Raw genomic sequence first — 22,594 nt, forward strand, 5'->3', positions numbered from 1 at the left:
TTAAAATATGTAATATGGATATTTATTCTTATATGTAGGCTTTGTCTCCAGAAAAAGAAGTTTAAGGAAGTCTTTTTTTTTTTTTTAAGAATTTAAGAATAATTTAAGCAAGTTTTTCTCACGCTTGATCCAGATACATTTAGCGTGGCTTATGTACATTTCAAGTACAGTGGCAATCTGTTGACTAGGACAGAAAAATTCTTTCATTTTTCCTAGGATACAGTACATCTTGCTTAAGAGCCCTGAGTGTTGAACAATCCATTAAGAAATGCTGTCTTCAGTACAGCTCTCTCAGCTTTTTCACACATAATTGCCTAATTGAAATAGTATCATTTATTAGCTTCTTTGCTCGAGGCTTCTTCAGATTCAGCTTCTGCTCTTGGGCATCCTCCTTTGAATTGTAGCATATACCTCAGCTAATTATAATGTGGTATCACTTGATAAAGCCAACTGAGATCATAATGGGAAGACACTGAAACATCTGCCAAGATTTGAAAATTGGGTTTTTCTTTTTACTTATGCCAAAGACAGGTTACTTGTAATTAGTTCTAATTTATAAATAAGTGCAGGCTGTACTTCTAAAAGGTACAATATCATGCCTTGCCTCCTTTTTTAGAAACAAGTTAGGAATTATACATCTCAATCAACTGTCTACCTTTCCTGTGTCAGGAATAATAGCTTTGCATGAGAACTTAGGGAGGAGAAGGAAATGATACAAGCACCACTTAAAATGTTCACAGGATACCTGTCCAAAGTGACAAAAAACAATGGCACAAGGCACCAAAATGGATTTTTGGTTGCTCTGTGAATTCTGAATATTCATTATTCAGGCATTGCAACTCTTCTTCAAATCCCTTTGAATTTTTTGTTTGTTTTGGTTTTTGTTATTTTTAATGCCAGCCATAATTCTCAAATAATCACAGGACTCCAGGAGTTTTATGAACTCACAAACATCACTGAAAAATCGTGATCAGAAGTGTCTGAGTTTATATCACATACACAGTGGAATTTCTTGTGGTTATTTTTATCTATTTGTGAGGGATGGGGCGATGTTTAAGCCTTGTTTATTTTTAAAGGATGCCGGTGTTTCTGCCCATTTTGGCACAAGCTGGAATCTCTAGTCCTGGCCTTCCCATGGGCAGCAGGACAGGGTGGGTAGGTGAGTGGTCTCTGGGCAGGTGCAGCTGTGTGGGAACACCAGGTTGGAACTTCAAAAGGTCTGTGCAGAAGAGCTGAGATGCACCAGAAAAAAAAGTCTGTGGAGTTTAGGAGTGAAATAACTTTGCAGTTCAGATTTGACACCCTGACTGAGCCAGACAAGATGAAAGCTTCTTTCACTAACCCCATTGTATTCTTCCTGATTATAGTCAGTCCTTCCAAGCAGCCTTCCCTGATATAGAATTAGGAAGGAAAGAAAAATCACCTCATGGCTACTGATGTTTGACATTTACCTGCTGCCCACAGCTCCAAGTGGGTGCTGTGGAGTAGCTGTGTAGCCTCTGAGCAGCGACCACTTCTCATTTTGCAGACACCTTCCTATTGTCCAGATCTCTTTTCATTTTCCTGTGCCACCTGATACACTTCCTAGAACACATCCAAGCTTCTGGCCACCATGAGTATTTTCCTTGAGATGGCCTAGGATGAACAGGCAGTCAAAGATGAAGTGATGACTGCTGCCTCAAGTTTGTGACATCCCCTTTGGTCTGTTTTTAGAAGGCTGTTGAAGATAAGCTGTTAGCAGGCTACTTAGGAGAAAAAAAGGGAAAAAAATTTGCAAAGGAAGATGGTGGATGTGCTGAAGAGGACACTGAGCTGAACAGAAATACAGCAAGTTTTTTTCAGAAGTGCTGCTCCCTTTGTGTGCTTGTTTTCTGCCTCTGAATGTCTGCCTTCAGTTTTGCACTGAAAATGGCAGGTCAGGAAGGAATCTGGTTGCAATAAATTTTAATGATCTTATTGTACATGATAGCACTCATGCACTCCAGGATCCCAGCATTTGCCGTACGTCCACCTTGGACTTTGTAAACACCTCTTTTTTTTTCTTTTTCCCAGATTATATCCCTCATATTAGAAACTGAACCAGAGAACAAACAAATAACTGCATTAAGATAAAAACCTTGACCCCTTAAATTTCTTGACTCACTCTGGAAATGTATTTTACGTGTGTATATGTGTGGTTTCTCTTCTCTTTCTTCCTTATTTCTAACAACCACTTTGTATTAAATGTTTCATCACAGGCATTTGGTCATCCTTTAAAAGTCATTTGGTGAATACTTGCTTGTGCTGCAGTTTGTCCACGAAGAAAGCCCAGAGTGATTAATGAGAAAATAAACTTTCCCCTGTGCTGTTCTGACACTTCTATGTCTCTGCCACCATGGTTTGTCCAAAGTAACCATAGGCTGCAGAACTCAGTGAACCCTTCCAGAAGATGGAGAGTCATGCTCAGGAAAGGAGAGGACAATTCAATCTCCTTGTTTTGCTTTCTTCTGAGATTATTGATACGTGTCCATCAGGAACCTGGTTTTTAGGCAGAAGTCTTTCTTCAGAATCCAATTAATGTGAGGTAAATTACAGACCAGCTGATTATACTTTTGGCTGACTAATTTGGTCTATTTGAAAAGCAAACTGCTAAACTCCATCCCAGCCTGTCCAAGCATTTGATAAATCTTTGCTAGGTAAGTGCTTTCCATCATCACTTCAGACTGGCAGTGTGCACTGATGCTGCTGCTCCACAGAACTTCACAGTGACTGCAGTGAGGAGCAACGTGGTCTAGTGGAAGGTGTCCCTGACCATGGCAGGGGTTTGGAACATGATAATCTTTCAGGTCCCTTCCAACCCAAACCATTCTAAGATTCTATTCTATGATCCCTCCCTCATTCTCTTTTCCCTCTCCCACTTACTCTGCTGGCCCATTCCTACCATAAACTCCTCAGGACAGAAGAGAACCTCATGCAGGTGTTCACACAGGGCTCAGCCATGACTGGCAATTCACCCTGATCCTTGTCTCCCTGCTGCTTGCCTCTCCACATCTTGGTGCCATGATCACAGCACGACAGCAAACATCCACAGATGACCCAAAAATCTTTCAGGACTTGTGGCTCAGCTATCCCTGCCTGCACATCCAGTGCTCATCAGAGCACAACAGGAGTTTCGCTGGGATTAACCCAGCCACTTGTTTATTCTCTGGGTTAATTTCACACGCCAAGCAGCAAGCTTGTGTTAATTATATGATTTACTGGGTTGTGTTTCTCTTTTCATTGCGTCGTAAAAAAAAAGCCTTGAATAAGAATGCTTGTTCTGGTAAATTTTCACTTGTTTGTGAATGGCCTGGAAATAGTTAACAGCAAGCACGTCCTCTGGGCCAAAAGGGACTGGAAGGTTCAGATTATTGCCTTATTTATTTTATTTTATTCCTAATTAACATTTTATGAGCTCTGAATATGTTTACAGAAGCACAGGCAGAAAAGGGCACATGAAGAAACAGAATTAATAGCCAATGACTGCTCTGTAGAATGCCCAGATTAAAACATCATGGAGCAGTCTTTTGTCTTTCCTATTGGAAGCTGGACAGGCCCATTTACAGCAGGAACAAAAATTTACCTTGATGGTTTTACTCTCTAATGCAAGCTCAAGTGTTCAGGAGGAAGGAAGGCCTGATCTGCTGGTGAGGAAATCCACAAAGCAGCATTTTCAGAGGGAGTTTGTGCTCCTTTTGCTGTAGCATTTTCTTCACTCATCTCAGTCCTTTGGGATTCATGAGGGCTGAGCAGTAGAACTAAATTTATATATAAGAATGTAAAAGTTCTTACAGCAGCACCTGAAAATGGCCTCCTGAAATCAAAGGAAGCACAAAGATGTTTAAACTCAGATACCGCCCAGATCTAGTTAAATGACATGGGAAGAGGCTTCAGCCTGACCTCTCTGAAGAACAGACCTGGTTTTGTCTCTGTGCTCCGAGCTTGTCCTGCTTGAGGTTACAGACTGAAATAATCACTGTCTGGGAATAATCTGGGTTGGTTTTTATTTGAGTCCATGGATAAATCTAAGAAAATGTTAATATTTTCAAACTGACCAGGATGAGTTCAGGGCCTGGATCATCCTTTTCACAACCTTTATCATTCAGAGCTGCTGAGGAATTTCCACCTTTTCTCTGAGCCCGGGAGGAGCATGACATTCCCCTCCTGCCTGCTGCAATAGCAATATTGACTCCTTTTTAACAAATCACCTCTCTTTTCCATAAGATTTGTCTGCTGCTTGTGTTGGTAAATGCAAGAGCTCTGGGTCCTATCAACCAATTGCCCAAGGAGAGTTTTATTGCCATTTTTTTAGCTGCCAAGGGAAAGACTAAGACTGTTTATCAGAGAACTGCAAACACTCAGTCCTCCAAGAAATGTTAATATAATACCCTTGGGATAAACATTGCCTCACTGATGTGTTTTTAAGCTGTCCATTATTTTCCTTTTGAGAAATAAAAAGAAAGCTATTACCAAAAAACAGAATGATTGTGCAGCATGGTTAAAATCAGAAATAATCTGGTGATGGGAAAAAAATAAAAATCACATTTTTCTCCCCAAAGAAGTTGTTAATTGGGAACAGATCAGTACTAAGATTTAGGTGCAGACAAATTAACTTTTCCTGCCTACCTAGAGTGCAATATAAAGAATTTCTACTTGGTTAACATCTCTTAGTGCCTTAGTTATCCTGACAGAAAGGAGAATGTCCTTCATTATTCATTGTACCAGTTTGTTCCATGATCTTGAGCAAAACAAAAACCTAAGTGAATTATTCATCTCTATTATCTGAATTTCAGGAGGATAAAGTTGTGAGAGGAGTTTTACTTGCATTTAGATTCATGTTGAAACCTAGATGGATGTTGAAATCCATGAGAGTTACAGCTCCAAATTGCTTGGGTGTCCCTGAATGCTTCTCAACTCCTTTAGACATGTAGGTGTTTTCTGTCTCTTCGTTCCCTTGTGAATCCCAGTTTTAGGGCCAGACATTCACCATATTCTCAAAACATGAATACTTTACCTACTGCTTGGTATTATTTGCATGGCTTTTCCCTCCCTACAAATTCTCACGGTCTCCAGTGTCAGCACAGCTCTGCGAGCAGGAAGGTGGGAATGCCCTTGTAAGCAAGTTGTTGTTTCTCAGCATTATTTTTACTACTGAGTTGCCTTTGCTGACTCAGAAGAGCCTCATAACTCTGCCTTTTCCAGTCAACCACTATCCCTGCAGTCAGAGCTCTCTTACGCAGCAGCAGCAGCAGCAGAAGGAAATTCTAGGAAAAACAGCACCAGCAGAAGATACAGGGAATGATACAGAATCCTGGTCAGCAATGGACACAGGCAGCTCTCTGAAGCAGCCACGAGGTTTAGCCACTGCAATAACAGTTTTGACTGGAGATAAATGGAAGCTGATTCCTATCTTTACCCAGAGGACAGCACAAGGTTCATCTTCTGTGGCAGTAGTTGCACATACTGGTAGTCCTTGTTGCCTTTTCATCACGACTGTGATCTCAGCAAAACTATTCACCTACTGGCCAATATTCTGCCATTACTGTTATCTAATTACGCAGGGAAACCTGCAGGTGATGTTTGATTCCCAGACAAGGAGAGGGGGAAAAAAAAAAAATCGCTTGAAACTGGTTTATGTCAAAGGATGAATTACAGTGCGGCATAAGCAAACAGCCCAACACATTATCCTGTTTACATGGGATCAGAGAATGTTTGTAAGTCTGAGTCCTGAGGGAGACACTTATAGTAATAATGTCCAGACTTCCTCTGCACAAAGTACAGAACTGCAGGAGAAAGGGAGGGAAAAAATTAGTTTTAAGTGTTTTCCGAGAAAGAAATTGTGTAATAGGAAATTGATGTTATTCCATTTTGCACCATCTCGTGCAAATGTGCTGATGTGAGATTTTATTTGCCTTCCTAGAGAGAGTTCAGCCCATTGCTGGAGGTTTGTGTACCTCCAAAAGGATGAAGGAGATTCTGTAGCTGCTCCAGATTTGTTTTCAATTTTTTTTTTTCTCTTGGATTCTCAGTTTCACAAAGAATAAGTTCAGCATTTTATAAAAGAGTCATTTAAAAGCAGCAGGCTTTTACCAGGTGGAAGTGTGCTCCTCTTGCTTCTGTTGTAAAGTTTCTGTCTGGGACTGTGTTCTTGAAGCAATTTCTGGTCCTATTGGTCTGCCTTGCTTTTCGGACATATAAGGCTAATTCATCCATGAATTCCATGAATCAATCCTATGAGGTTCCACCATCTCCAACTCAAAATCCAGATGAGGCAGCTTCGTCCTCCAATGAGAGCTAAAGATCTAACAGACAGATCTTGCTCAAGAAGTGCTCAGCTATTGTAGGCAGCCAGAAGAATATTAAGAAAGGTATGAAGCTGATGACTGTAATGTTATGGCAGAAAACAGTCCCTGGCACTGCCTGGTTTTCACACACACAGAACATGATTGGGACACACCCCTGTACAGGATTTAAGTCCTACCTACTTTCCACTCACCACTGTGTGGAGTATGAGAACTCCACTCTTGTCTCCTGGCCTGGAACACAGCTCAGGTGCTAGGTTATGTCCCATGACTACTGAGTTTGGATGGGAAGGGTAGAAATTTGTGGAGTTCTGGGTAGCTGAACTATTGTGCAGGCAAAGCCAGGTCTGGCTTGACTGGACATGCTGCCTCATGGGACCTGAATGTGGTTTGGGCACTCGTTGTCCTCACTTGGTCATGTTCTTCCACATGTCCTGCATTTTCTTGCAGGTCCTACAGCCTCCCTCTGGTTCAGTGGGACATGCAACCCAGCTGGAAACTTAAGCTATGATTCCCATGGTATAGATTAGTACATAAGCTAACTGAATAAATTTTTTTCACTTACAAATGTCAAAGTCCAAAATTTGAAAGAAATTAAAATATTCTAAATGTTTTGTTGTGGACTTTCCAACCAGTAAAAACTGTTCACCTTTCATCCTAGGTTGGGAGTTGAGAAGTTCAGGTAGATCAAAGAAACAGCTACAGTCTTGGAGACATCCAGAGGCTGGAAAACATCTTAAATAAAATTAATCATAAATTGCTCCAGATAATTTAGCAATTCTGAGAAGTCAAAAGTATCATTTTATCTCAACTGATGTTACTTTCAGCACAGACTGTGATGTTTAAGTGTGCTTTTATTACATTGGTAATATCCTGTTTGTGTCTAACTTTCCTCCTATGGAGGACACGATTTGATTTTGGCTCCTTGCCTGCGCAGGGGCAGATATAAAGAACCATTTAATCCTCTTCTCTATGTTAACAGTGGGGAGAGAGAAGCAACCTTTTTGTCTGGCTCTCCCTCTTCTGCAAGGGGTCAGCCAAGTGTCCAGGAGCTCTGGGAGCTGCACATCTCTGTGTTACAGTTTGGGGTAAATTATATTCCTTGAGAGCTCAATCTTGAGCTCCTCAGTCCAATGCCCTGCACAGCCAAGCAGAGCTGTCCCACTGTGAGAAGAGCTGATACAAACACCTTTTCTCCTGGCATGGGGCAACTCTGGGAGCCACAGTTTGCCTGTGATCAGCTCCTGAGGCAGCTCAAGTAAAAGCATCCCCTTTCTTCAGGGATTATATAGAATTGCCTGTGGTTTGCAATTGAGACTGAAATCCGAAATACAGTCTGTAGACAGCCTTTTACTCTTGATTTCATTTGTCACTCTTGTAGCTTGACATGCAGATCCTGACTGAAGAGTTTAAAACTTCAGCAGAAAGTTCAAGGAAACATTTGGAAATGAGGATCTCTTGACTAATGGTACTTATTTGGACCCCCTTTGATCAAGTATAATGATGCTTAAAAGACAGAGTATTTGGATAGAGAGTTTCTAAATGGAAATAATATTTAATGCTCCCAACACTGCTTTGTAAGGGAAAAAATCCCACACAATAGGGACTTCAAGGTTTCTTACCCTTCTCCCATTCTGGTTTATGGCAGAGGTGGAATTTTTTGCTTTGCTATTTACTGACTTGCTTTAGTGCTCTCAGATGGAAACATTATCAGACTCATCACCACAGGATAGATCAAAGACAAGAGATCAGACTCCTCCCTGGAGTGAAGATAAACTGTTGCACTTGACCTGCGCCTGGAATGTCTAATGGGGTCAAAACATAAAAAAATAATAATACTCATTCCCTTCCACCTCTGCACCAGCTTTCCCCAGGATCCTCTAGGGGCTCCTGCGTTGAACAAGGCAGCAACTTGTATGCCTTTCAGTGATGGGTCATTTCTGCAGGTAAAACGTAGGACAAGCTGGATGACCATTTTTTCCTCCTTTTCTGAAATTCAGGAAGAGACAGACACTAAATACCTTCAATATCCTTTTAAATTGCTGCCTCCCAGACTTTTCCTTCCAACTAACATAATAAGCCTCTTTTCCCACCACAGTCTTCCTTTTTTTTTCTTTTTGAAAGCTTATACTGCCTTTAAAAAAAAAAAAAAAGAAAAAAAGTGGTGTTCCAACCTTGCTTTCTTTCTTGGCACTCAAAGAGAAATGGTTGTAGGATTGAAGGGAACTGAACTGTCTGTTTCAAGATCAAACAGCAGTCTCTGCTGTCTGAGCAATTTTAAGAGCCTTTTCAGCCAAATGCACGTGCCTGAGTGGGTGAGCAGTGGCAATAGGAAGCACAGCAGGCAGCTCTGGAACAGCAAGCAGTGGAGACAGCATCCCACCTTCCATCTCCTAATGACACCCTCGATTTCATTTGCAAAAACTCTGCTCCAGCAGCTGCCTCTGGCCATGTGCAAAGCGCCCCTGCCTTTTGTTGTGATTATGAGCTCCAGGATTCTGTTAGTTTGCAGTAAATCACTCACAGCAGCCCCCAAAATGAATAATTTGGGCAAGTCATGCACCAGCTGGTGTCCCGTAGAGAGTCTGTCTACAGACACCTTTGTGGGTTGCCTCTTCTACTTCCTGAGCATGAGAAGCCCTTATTTCAGATCCTGAGCTTATTGCAGCTTCTGGGCGACTGCCATGACCTAATTTATAGTGTTGCAGAGCTGCACTGATTCATCTCTTCAGGAAATATGGTCTCACTAGGCTTGTCCGGCAGTGCATGGACATGCTGTGAGTGGCCCCATTTCCACTAAATAAGTTCTCTCCAAAACAGAAATGGTCCCCTCCCGGCACTGTCACTGTTTCTCAAGTGCCTTAGAGTTCTTGTAAAGGGAAAAAAAGTGTTCAATACTGGCAACAGAGGAATAATAATAAATGCACAATACAGGGAGCTTTGAAAGGAAAGCCCTAATAGTGTGTGGAGTTGAAAGGTGCCTTGCAAAAAAACGACACCGTTTTAGCTCAACTTGCTGCTTTCATCCACAAGTCCCTCCAATCCCAGTTTTATCAGGAATAAAAACAGGCAATGCTGTTAGAGTTATAACTTGTTTGCTGACAGATCCCCAAGATACTTCCAGGGGCTTCCTGGGTAACAGAAATAAAGGATTTCTTACTGTATTTTGAAACTTTCCAAACCCAAATTTGTCCAAAGTCAAACAGTTTCCCTGGCTATTCAGGCACACATGAAGCACGTTTCCAAACAAAGGATCTGTGTCATCTCACCTTATCTGTTCTACCACCAGTCATTCCTCCTGGAACGCAGACGTGGTCTGAGACATTAAATCAGAGGTGCAGATCTACCTTGGAAATCACCTTTGGAAACAGGAGTTCATGGGAAGCACAGAGATACCATTTGAAGGTTGTGTGGTTTTATTTGCTCAATAGACACCTTCTGTGCTCAAGCCCATCTTTCTCAACAAAACAGATGCATCAAGGAATACAATGGGCACAGAGAGCAGCACAACCCACCGGTACAAATACTCCTGGCAACCAGCTGCCAGAACTTGACTTCCATGGCTCAAACACTCATCATTTGCTATTTGTGTTTTTTGTTGCACTCCGACAAATCCTCACCTGCCCACCTGCAAGTATGTGTTGCCTGGGGTGCTCAGTAAGTTGTATGGCTAAGGGAAAAAATCCACTGGCAAGACTGAAGTACCATCAAGGTTAAAAGCAGGAAATATCCTTTCTTCTGGGCCCTGCTGCCCAAATGCCTGGTATGGAGGCCAAGTCATCATGTCCTGCAGGGCACTGACAGCTTAGGATGGGCACGTACTAGAAGATTGCTGATATCATGGAAAGGGAAGCCTGTCCCTGGCATTAGCCCTTGAAACACAAGCTGATTTATTTGGATTAGCTTTGATCTTTTAATTACACTGTGTTTTCATTCTCAAAGCCATGGGTCCAGTTTATCTTGCTGTAATTCACGTGTATTATTTCCCTGATTCTTGGCACCTCAGAGCTGCAAGTCTGTGCCTCTCCTGTAGGACAAGGAGAGGTGAACCTTGAATCTTGGCTTAGGAGAGCTGCTGCTGGGGCCATTATGGAGAATTTGAAGTGATTCATTACTTAAAGACTTTTGGGCCCATTCTCCAAACTTGGAAGGAATTCTGGGCAATCTGCCTGCTCTACCCAAATTTGCTGGTGGTTTCCCAGAATGTATGCAAAACTGAGCACGAGGTATACCCTTTGAAAGGATAAGTGAATTCGAAGGCAAAGATGTTGTATTTTGTTTCCTAATTTCTTTGTTTGATATTTCTTACAAGAGATCCCAGTGCTGGAAGTAAACTAGAGTTTACTGTAACCTCACATGGGAGATGAAGAGTTTTGTTCATGTGATGGTGGTTCACTGTGGCCTTAAAAAACCTTTTTGCTTTCATGGAGTGATATAAAAATTCCTAACTGGATTGCTGTTAGAGATGAATAGGGTTGTCTGCTGCAGCTATTGTAGACTTAACTAATTACTAGCTCAGATCTTAACTGTACCTCTTTAAAACTCTGTATGAAGATATTCAGAAAGAAATTTTGTTCATTTGTTCTGCTAGGAGCTACCATCTTCAAGGTAAAAAATAAAATATAACCTTCAGGAGAAGGAAAAGCCTTGGAGAAAGTAAAATGTATTTCTATAGAGAGAGATACTACTGAAAAAAACAGTAGCCTGTAGAACTATTTACTTGTAATTAAGGCAGTTGTGCTGATGGCATTAGCAAAGATGTGTTGAGAAGGGTAGCTTTTGAGTAAAAAAAAAATGGAAATAGCTTGGAACAGAGCATTTACTTACCTGAGTCACTGGTATTCACTAGTGAGTTGGGAACAAGAGAAGTGCTGAATTACTTTGAGGTTTAGCATATTTCTAGTTATGGATTGTCACTTTGTTAATTAAAAATCAGGCTGAATATAAAAAACTTTTTTTTTTCTTAATTTGTACATGACTGACCCCAGCAGATCATTGGTTCATTACTGTACATGCCTGGACAAAAACTTCCTGGAATGACCTCTGATGAACTCTAGATTATTTTGTCAGGTATTTATTGCCCATTTGGCAGGACCTATAGGAAAGAAAAGTAATGATTATTTTACTCATGTTACACTCAGCTACAAACAACATCTCACCAGTTGAGTAGAAGTGAAAAAGTCTAAAGTCCTTGATGTTAAAGCACCCAGCTTCAAGGATATATGAGCTTGCTCAGATTATTTTTCTGCATTTTAAAGTAACTATGGCCTTTTGTTTAACATTACATCAGTTTTATTTTTCTTTAGTTTAAACCAATTCATTGATCCTTTAATACACTAGTACTGCATCATCAATTTACAGTTGTATCTAAAGGCCATATTCTTCACAGCTGACAGTGACGTTATAAACAGTGATATCCCTGCCTTGAATGTGATCAGATATGATTAGTCTTGAAAGGCATTTCAAAACAATGACTTGTGCTGTGGAAAATTTGCCACAGAACTTTTCCCTTTATAATAAGCGTTTTCACTTGAGACGCTCCTTTTTCATCTCACGCTTGTATTCCTTAAATGGCAATGAGGGGGGAGAAAAAGGTATATTTCAAGCAGAAGATTCTTGGAATTGTGTTAATTGTCAATGGCAGCATAGAAGAGAAAATGTAGTATTTTTTGAAAGTTTTCAGGCCAGCAGTTTTAGTGCCATCTTGCTAAGAAAGCGAGTCATGTTATTCCCTTAGTCCGGCAAAAGTCCTCAGCCTATACAAAATTTCTGAATCACTTTTAACTATTTTTTTAGAAGGAAAGAGATCCTCTAATGCAGGAAGGTCTCCTACAATATTAAGGGGAAGAGCAGGTAATTAGCTTTAGACAGAATTTATATACTTTGGGAAAGCTGAATGTAAGTCAGAAAACATTTATATTTTCACTGTTTGGTTCAGTAAAGGCAAGGTGTCCTCCTCTCCTACCATGAGGAATCTGACTAAATGTAATCACAGACTCTCTGCTCTGTGTACTTGCATTTCCATTTTCCTTGATTTTAACTAGAATTTTACATAAACTTTTTTAAAAGAAGTAATTATCCTGGTCCGTGAACTGCCTGGAACAATATGATTAAGAAGTTTCTCCTGAATATCAGGAGCATAAATTTTCATGTCTGAATTCTAGACCAAACTTCAAATGCCTTTTCATCTCTGTATTCACTTAAAAGCACAAATGTCCACTTAAACACTTCCCACTCATTATTAACCCAGCTGAAAACTACGAAATAAGATGAAAATGTCAAAACCAAGCTGATCTTTCCTTTTAAGAAAGCCTATTTAGAAGGGTTTGTTTAAACCCTGAGATTCCATAAGGATTCTGAGGAATCTGAGATCTGGATCTCAACTGAATGACACATCTAAAACATTATTTTAAAGGAAACTGTAGGACTTCTCGGGTTCTCATTTGGAGAACCTGTTTGAACTGGTCAGGTGAAGTTCACAAATATGAGTAACCTTGTTTTTCTTTAATATTTAGGTTTTCTCTCCAGATACTGAGATGAGGCACACTTCAGAATAATGCAAAACAGTTGAACTAACAAGTGCAAAAGTCATTTATATTTTTAGAACCAAATCTTTCTCTTTTCCCTTCCCTTCCCTTCCCTTCCCTTCCCTTCCCTTCCCTTCCCTATTCCTCCTTCCTTTGTCAGAAATGGGACATTTGAGACACAGTAATAAGAACAGAGCAAATGGCACCACAATGCATTGACAGTTTTGGAAAGAAAAAATAACTTTCTAAGTCTTGGGGACAGCTTTCACTGTAAATAAAAATAAAAAAAGAACAGAAATTAATGTTTGTGGTCAGTCCCCAGAAACCACACTCTCTAATGCAAACCAATTGCATTTTTACCTGAAATATATGACAGATAGCTAAGGCACTAATGTTTTTCTCTGTTAATAAGCTCGATATGGAACAGAGCTCCTTTAGAATATGTACGGTAAAGTGGAAATGCATGCTTTGGTGACTGTTATAAAGCAGGCCAAAGATATGTCAAGTCCAATTAATGTCAATAAGGAACATCTGTATTTAGGCACCCAAGTTACTTAATGCAAACATTTCATAATTATATACTATAGCACACATGGAGCATTATGAGATGTGGTGTCCCAGTGTGAATAATATTCACATTTTTCAGATCAGTCAGCAGTCTTGGTCTGGCTTTGGCTCAGCTTGCCGTCTCCCTGTAAGAGCATTTCTTTATAATATTGAATTAAGTACAATCCACATTTTTTCTCTTATCTGTGAAATCTTGTGGTTGTGGCTTGACTGTTTTTATAAAATGAAAGATCCAAGTGCATGTAAAGCTAGGGGTTTGGGGGCTTTTTTTTTTTTTTTTTTTTTTATTCCTGAGACATCTGGGTTTTTTCTTATATGCCTTAAGTCTGGGAAGGAAAGGTTCAAGTGGATGAAGCATAGCATGAAAGACTCCATATCTAAAGGATTCTTCATCTCACAGGAAAAAAACAGCCAAGGAGCAGAACAACAGGAACCATGTTCCCCACCTGAGCCTCTGGATGCACTGTGAAATGACAGCTTCAAGTCTGCACTGGGTGGAGTAAATGCCAGCATTTCTAGTCTGGGAATCTCAAAACTTCCTAAATACTTGTAAATCCGAAACCAGCCACGCAGTAATTGTTTAAACAAATGGAGCAGACACTGGTAACTCAGTTGCCACCCACACGTCGTTCTCTGCAGCACAGGATGGGTTTCTCGGGCTTGATGAGTCTGTTGAGATGGGCCTCTGGAGTTGTGTGTTTGGGGATTTTAATCCCCACTTTAGAGGAGCTACTAAAAAATATGGAAAAGTCATCTGGTGCTTAATGTGAAACACATCACACGCAGCAGAACACTCTCCATCACTGGCAGAGCTTTCACCAGGCGTTCCCTCGAGCCACCCGAGTCCCAGGGGCCACCAGTCGAGACAGAAAGGGCTGAAAATGCCAAGGTATGAGCTGGTCCAATCAATTACAGCCCCAAAAAACTTCCTCAGACAACTGGCAGTGAAAATCTGACAAAGATGGCATATTAAAACCAGACTTGTAGATAACTGGACAGCTTTACCTAATCCAGCAAGTGGAGCTTAATCCAGTCCAGGAAGAAACAGGTGTCAAAATGAGTTTGGAGCAAATGGAATATCTGCCACTCAGTTACAATTTTGCCCAAGCATCATTGACCAAGGCTTGTGTCTCCTCCATCCACACACCTTGGCAGCCTTTCCCGGCCCCACCTCATGGCCTGCCAAAAGTAGAGCTACTATTAGCTAAGCTCCCACACTGTTTTTAGCAAACTGCCATTGACACCCCACCTATATCAAGAAACATGCAAGCCTGAATACCCACTTCCCACTCCGTATGTGTTCTGTCTTGCCTGGCTTTTTTTCTCTTCACTTGTGCCTTCGGAATATAATCACTTCAGGGCAGGGTCTCGTCATCTCTTTGGCACTTGACCTGTTCTTTCTCATGTATTTACTGTTCAGAGCTCCCCTATGAACTTCAGCGAGATCATGCCTTGGTCTTCTATGATTAACAGTGCTAACTAATACTCAAATCAATCATGCTGGCTTGTGTTCAAGAGAGAAGAGTGCATAACCACATAAAAATTTAGCCAAGTACTTTAAAACATCTAAAGAGGATAGATCCCCATAGGATGAGAGGTTCTAGTATGGGCTTTTTTACCTTTAACTCCAAAAACCAGTTTACTCCTGGAAACTTTTCTAGTGTAGATCTGGAAATTAAAGGCTTGGGGTAGGAAAAATTAGCCAGAAACCAGCAATCAGGAATGAAAGAGGGTCTGTACTGACCACAGTCTTGTCACAGAGCTCAAAGCAAGGCCTTAACACAAGTGTTCCTACTAGTTTTTCCTAGTAAATAATAATGGTGGCAAATTTTTGCTAATTCAGATAAATTCTTCAGAAATAAAAGGAAGTCAGTGCTGCAGTGGAGGAAGAGGAAAGGTGCTGGGTCATTCATACAAGTCTGACTGGCCATGGAGTAGTGGGGCAATGGAAGACCTAGATATCAGCAGAGCAGGCAGCCAGGAAGAGATTTTCCAAGTCTTGCCTAAAGAATCTGTTCTAAAATTTTAATGACTGATGGGATTTCTGTATCTTCCTCCCACGCACCACCCAGAACCTACAAATAACAGGATTTGTGCAATTGCTCTCCTACACACTGCTCCCTCTAACCCACCAATAAGACCTTGGGAATAAAACAAACTTCAATGTGTGCCCATTCTAATTATAAGCAGAGAAAAGGAGAGCTCACATCTAAGCTGGCTGAGATCCAGGGATACCAGCAGAGGGATAAAGAGAGTGGAAGTGGATCTCATGCCAGAAGAACGAGAGAGAGGTTTCTGATGAGTTTGAAGGGAAGAGTGATGGCAGAAAAAAATTGCACATCCTTTAGTGCCTTTGAGTGGGAGTGAAGGATAATCGTGTGGCTGAGCCATAAGATTAGGAAGTAGAGTGAGGTCTGGAGCCCCAGGTCTTCTGATAAAGATTTCTTGTTTGACCTAGGTAAGAGTTACTCCACTGGTGCAGGTGAGGAGAGAAAAAGGGTTGAGGAAGGCATTCCCCAAAGCACTGCTCCCCACAGGTTAAGTGGCAGGCTGATGTCACACCTAACCCATGGCTCTGCCCAACCCTGGACCGAGAAGGTCCCTTTTTTTGCAAACATCCAGTTTGGAGTTTCATCCAAACCCAGCATATGGGGCAGACACCCCACCAGATGGTTGCCACATTCCCACTGATTTTCTTATTAAATATTGGGGCAAAAAAGCTGTGTAACACGAGGTGTCTCTATCTCACAGCATCAGGCCCTCAGCACAGCTTCACAGGGTGCCAGGACTTGTTTTGCTAACTGATAGCAACAGGGAGGGTGACTGGGAATTAATTTCAGTGCTTTGAGATTCTCACTGCAAACAAATCACCTGGACCAAAAACCCAATAACAAACAGTAGTAAACCTTCCTGTGTCCAGGCTTATCTACTAAGATGTAAGTTGTTTTGCTCACTTCCTATAAGACCGTTTAAAGCTTTCTTCCAAGGTGTTTTTTAATACCAGTGTTGTTACTTTTTTTTTTTTTTTAGTAGCTATTAAAATATCCAAATAGCTTTTAAAAGTATCTCTGGGGACTTGCCCTTCCAACTCATTTATCTTAATTTCTAAGATGGAGACAAACTTCTTATTTATGTTTCAAAGATGACATGACATCAAAGAGTTTGAATATTAAATGCCTTAATTACAGATGATAGGCTGATAAAACAAGATCACCTCTGGAGTTTTATTAAACAGGAATTACAACTACATTCACAGAGATTTAGGGCTACACCACCCTAACCCCACATATCAAAAGATTATTTATGGAGAGGGAGAATAGCATTTTTCTCACTTATATAACTGCAATGTACAACTTCAAATTACTACCTTCAAAACCAACAGCGTTACCACCACTCTGAAATTATCCATCACACTGACCCTGTTGTTTTACTTGCTGAGCTCTGAGTGGCTTTGTGAGTTTAGGAAGACTTTTGCCACAATCAGAGTGTCACAGGCAGCATTCAGAGATGTGAGAATCTTTCCCAAGGGGTCTCAGTTTTCCTTGGGCCAGTTAAGAAGCAGGCTTTATCTGCCTTTCTCCGACCCCTTTTTTACCCTCCCTCAGTACAGTGGTGTGCTTCCGTTTCGACAGAACTGTAGCTGCTGAAATTGCAGGGGGACACCAGAGAAAAAAAACTGCTGCCAGCTCCTGAGACTGTAAACATTGGGTTTCACTGGAGGGAACACCATGAGGAAACTTATCACAAAACCTCAACGATTTTCCTTGGTTGTGTGGGAGTCATTAAATAAGCTGGGGAAGTGTTCCTCATTTAGGACAAAACTTTCTGTCAGGAGAGGACTGAGGGGCACCGTGTTTGCGGTGGGGTTTTGTTTTCTTAAAATCCCAGATGACATGCACCCATACATAATTAGCAGAGTCTCTGTCAATATTCATGTTACACCGAATTCATCATTTGGGGGTTTGGCTTGTCCACTGCTGAACAGGGTATGAAACCAGTATGTTTAAGGAGTCTCCTTAGGGAAGCCAATCTGTGTGTTTAAAAGGCTTTGATTATGTGCAAATCACTTTTTTACAGCAAAAGTACTTAGGAAAGTTCCCCTGCTCCCAGGGAACAAGGGACAGGATGAGAGGAAATGACCTCAAGGTATGCCAGGGGAGGTTTAGATTGGATACTAGGGAAAATTCCTTCACAGAAAGTGCTGTCAAGAACTGTAACAGGCTGCCCCGGCAAAGTTAACACCATCCCTGGAGGTTATTTTAAAGGTGTGTGGATGTGGCACTCAGAAGCACGGTTTCGTGGTGGGCTTGGCAGTGCTGGGTTAACACTTGGACTCGATGATCCTACTGAGTGATATTAAAGGTTTTTTCCAACCCAAATGATTCTGTGATTCTGTGATTCTGGAAAACGATTTAAAGCACAAAAGTGCAGCTCATGGAGGCAATAATAGCTGGCTTGAATAGCCCAATTGCCATCAGCATTTTGAGATTTGGAAATCTTCATTCTGTTTTTCCTACTTTCAGCTAAGGTCAGAAGCTGAAGTTTCATTGACCTTTACTCATGCCTGAGTGTGAAATTCTCCACTCTGTTAGCATTGACCCAAAAAAGCCAAACCACTGAGGAAGTTTTTTCCTGTACTTGCTCTTTTATCCTGCACTTTACACAGTAGCAAGAGCATTTCAGCAATGAACTAGGATGCAATGTTTTGTTTTAAGCAAGTTTTGCTGGTGACTAATTCTAACCACATATGATGATAACAATTACTTTCAGCACATATTAGCTCACATTTATGAGCCTAAGGAGTTGCTACCCATTCCTTCTACTTTAAGGTAGTTCTGAAGTCACCTTTTATTGATTTTTTTTTTTCCCCTACAAAACCCAGAAATGTTTGGGAAGAGAGTTCATCAGCATGATTGAATCCCTAAGTTAGCAGCTCCGAGAATACTGGATCAGTTATACCAAAAACAACATCCAGAGATGACAATCACATGTGTTTTCCTTCTGGTAAGAAACCAGATTTCCAGTGTAGTCTATTTCTCTACATACAGCAGCACATTTGCATTTAGATAAAGTTGAGTGGTTGCAAAGCCCTTTAAATCTCCCTGGGCACAGCCATGAAAACACCCTGAGACCTTCCTTCCAAACAACTAAGCCAAGTCCTGGCTGGCTTAGCAGCAGTGCACTTGGTTTTCTTTTTCCTTCTTGCCATAGGATTTCTTGTCCTGCAAACTCAGCCCAAGTGTCCTTTGTCCTTCAGTCCCTTTGCCATGATGGTGAAGAAGAAGAGGATGGGAACCACAGGCACCCGAGGGACTGCTGCTGTTCCACCCAGTGGAGGCTGAGCTGGTGATTATTCACACTCGCTGTGGCACTGAGGCTCCTGTGCTGCCAGCAGTGGCATCTCCCAGGTACAGGCAGTGGCAAATCCCAGGAATGGCTGCCCCACTCCTCCAGCACACTCATCCATTAAAACCCATGGCATGCTTTGCTGAAGTAAATGGCTCAAGCCTGAGTAATCCTGTTCCAATTGCAATTTGCATAATTGCCTTCTGCTTTCATATCTCCTCCAATTCCTTTTAGGTAAAGTCTTGTTGTCTTCTTATCCAAGGTAGTTGCTTAATGCTACAACTTGCTGTAAAACGGCAACCATTTTCATCCCCCCAGCTGCATTACCAAGGGTGGGGACACACCTTCCAGAACACCTGAAAATTAGGGTATTTTGGAAAAAAAGTACTACTATATCAACATGCACAGTAATAAATCAGGGCCAACATAGGTCCCTCACTCCCAAGGACAGTTCACAGTGCAATTCAGATGTGCCATTACAGCAACGTTTTTGAGCGAGCTCTAATTTTGCTATCTTTGTAATTGGTAACTTGTGACACGCTGGGTTTCAGTATAGGCTGTGTACACCTGCCTGGGTCAGCAGGGGTGTCTGCCCAAGGTGTGACCACACCCCTCTGGCACTGTCAGCCTTGGCTGGTACTGAGCTGCTCAGCACACAACGTCAGAACTGAGTAGAGAGCAGGACAGTGCAGCAGAAGGTGGAGGTGAGCTGATCCAGTCGCTTCAGTGACCACCCTTCATGTGGCATCCATAAAATTCTGTATGGGATGCATTTTAGGGCAATTCTGACTGCTGCCCTTTCCAGGGGTCTGTCTGAACCAGGCAGGTTCCTTGGTGATAGAGATGTAACCCTCTGCTTTCTGCCTCTTGAACTGACATTAGATGTATCTGCTTTTTTTTTCAGTTGGCAATAGCTAAAGGCCCATCCACACATGGGCTGAGGCAGCCAGGACAGTAGAACTCCTTGAGCTGGGATCTGTCTCCCCTCTGTGCTGGCATTTGCATAAGAAGATGGTGGGACAGGGAAAAGGCTGGTGCTTTTGTTGCAGCAAATTATTTTGAACAATTCCCAGTTTTGTTTGGCATGGTCCTCTCACTTGAGAGGTTTGCAACAAGGCAAGAGCTTCACCTTTAAAAGCTACTGATCAAATCTGTACTGAGAGCAGGACAAGTAAAGGCATGTTTGGTGTGTTGGGTCTGGGAAAACTCACGGGAGACAAATATATGAATATAAATACATTTAAAATAATTCCCTTTATAGAAAACAACAACGACAACAATAATAATTTGAAAAAAATGCCTGTGAGGATAAACAATCAGTTATGTGCAGATTTTATGCCTGCCTGGCAACTACCAGCGCTTGGTTCTCATCTGTCTTGCACTCCACCTGGTTGTGCTGTTGACCATGAAGCCCCAGCCTGTGAGGTTATCTGGAAAACAGGAAATAGCTTGTGACTAATACCATCTCCATGTGCCGTGAGTCAGAAATCTTGGCGACAGGGAAAAAAAAAAAAAAAAGGAATAAGAAAAAAAAAGAGGAGACAGTTTCCTGGGCCAGAGAAAGGAAAGAAAGGAAATTAATTTCCCCTTCAGAGCCTTGTGCGAGGCTGCTGAATGTCAAAGACAGGTGTCACATGGCTGGCACAAGAGGCCACAAATGACATTTGGAGCTGTATGATTATCTATTGCTTCTGGTTCAGCTAATTTGACTAATTTGTATGTAAAGAGCACCTCAATGTGTTGATTTCATCTTTCTTCAGAACAAGTTTCTAAGGCAGGAGGGTTTGTGCCAGGCTTTATTTACCCAAGATCCCTCCAGGAGGGAAAAAAAGAAGAAAAAAATAAAAGAAACAAACTCTCTTTCAAGTCCTGCTTGCTCAGGTTTTGATTAAGATTTAAGTTTGCCTTCTCAAGCCTTGCAATTCCACTTTTTTATTTTCCTTTCTTTACAAGACATTTTACGAGAACAGAGGTTTCTATTCTCTGTGAGGAAAGACTCATCAGAGTTCTCCTTTTCAGCTCTCCCATTTTGTTTTTCTACCAACTTATCTGAATTTTAAGACAAAACTCAGTAATGTAACATTGTACTAGGGAGGGACACTGAGCCCTTAACTATGAATTGAGAAAATTGAGTGCTGCAGTTCTGGACTCATCTGGGGCAAAAACACTGTTTTGCAGTCTAATCACCCTATATCAAATCTGCCACTTGGCTTTTCTGAAATCCTCTCCCCAACAAGCTTTTCAGCTCTATTTGTAGTTCTCTCATATTCTGTATCTCATAAAGGAGATGCATAAAGCTGTTTATTAGCAGAGTCCAGTGGCACTTCTGTGCTGATGAAATCTGTCTCCTGGTTGACAGCATGGCTCTAAAAACCCCCCAGAATGAGGAGAGGAGAGGATCCCTCCTCAGGTCTCCCAGGTTCCTTTCACAGCTCTGCCAACGATGTGGTGTGACTTAAATTAAGTCAATTAACTTTGTAGTGCGTCAGCAGTGCAGGGCATACATTTACTGGGAAGGGGGAGCTTGAAGACTCCTCCAGCAGCTCTGTAAAGTGTTTTTAAGTACTGAGGCAGAGGCAACTGAGAAATGCAGAAAGGGCTATTTTTTCTGATCTTAAAGGCAGCAAGACACTCTACAGGGTGCAAAGAGACATTTGACATTTGGGCTGATAGCACAGCTGTGCTGGGAGGGCCCTTGCCTGCTCTCCAACACATTCTCTAAATGAATGCAGTGCACACAGTTCTCCTGCCCCATGGTGGGCTATCAAAAAGCATGAGGAATATTGTAGAACAATGGTAGCCCTTTCCCTTTGGCTGCACAGAAGGATTAATACCCCCTTGAATCAAATGCCCTAAACCCAGAACTCCTTGCTGTGGTCGCAGTCCCTCCTATGTCTGCCTGATGCATCTGCCTCTGCAGGAGTCTTTTGGGATATCCCAAACCTGAACATTACATGATTTTATGTCCTCAGGCAAACACCAGAGGAAGAAGAACCTCACACCATGTTTTGCCTCTGCATTATGTTCATTCTGCAGCAGCAGGGTGCAAGGCTCTGGCAGAGCAGGGTTCTGAAGAAAGGAAGGGGGAAGCACAGAGGGGCTACACTGGAAACCCCGACTGCAATTAAATCCCAGTTGCCTGGTTTCAGGGCCAGTTTAAGCAGGGAAAAATCCATGCTTATATATGGCTGTCTTGAGAGCAGCTTAATTGCTAGACACACAAGAACTTGGTACTTTAAAGAGTTAATTACTTTTGTGCTTGCATAAATGAAATGCTTTGGTTTTAACTGAGTCCAATATGTCCACGGTTCATAGTTCCTGAAATTCATTCCAATATATTTGACAGAGGCTTTGCCTGCTGGGTAATTTTTGAGGTGATGAAGTCAGTGCTGCTCAGGTACTTGGGATGTTATTGAATAAAGAGCTATGACTCTGTTACTGACTTTAGAGGCCAAACTGGCAGCTGCTACATCTCTACTTGAGTTTGAGACCATCATACACCACAGCTAGAGTCTGAAATCCTGACCACTGCTGGAGAGTGAAAGGAATTCCTCATGTATGTAGGCTCCAGAATTAATATTAAGATGTAGTTCGTGATGATGGCATCCTTCTCCATTTGATTATTCTTATCCCTAGAGAACTGAACCGACACCTTCACTGAGGGAATTACATCAGGAGGACGTGGTCAGGGCTATCCCCAGCTCCTCCCTGGAGCAGCAAAAACCTGCACCACTAGGAAGAGTGGATGAAGGAATGGCTACAGGACAGCTGGTGAAAGGTCATTTCTTGTCCTCTGGTGATCCTGGGGGAGTGTCCCACAGGTATCTTGGTTTT

Source organism: Myiozetetes cayanensis, unplaced genomic scaffold, assembly GCF_022539395.1.
Source record: "Myiozetetes cayanensis isolate MyiCay16 unplaced genomic scaffold, myiCay2020 scf17, whole genome shotgun sequence".
NCBI classification, from domain to species: domain Eukaryota; kingdom Metazoa; phylum Chordata; class Aves; order Passeriformes; family Tyrannidae; genus Myiozetetes; species Myiozetetes cayanensis.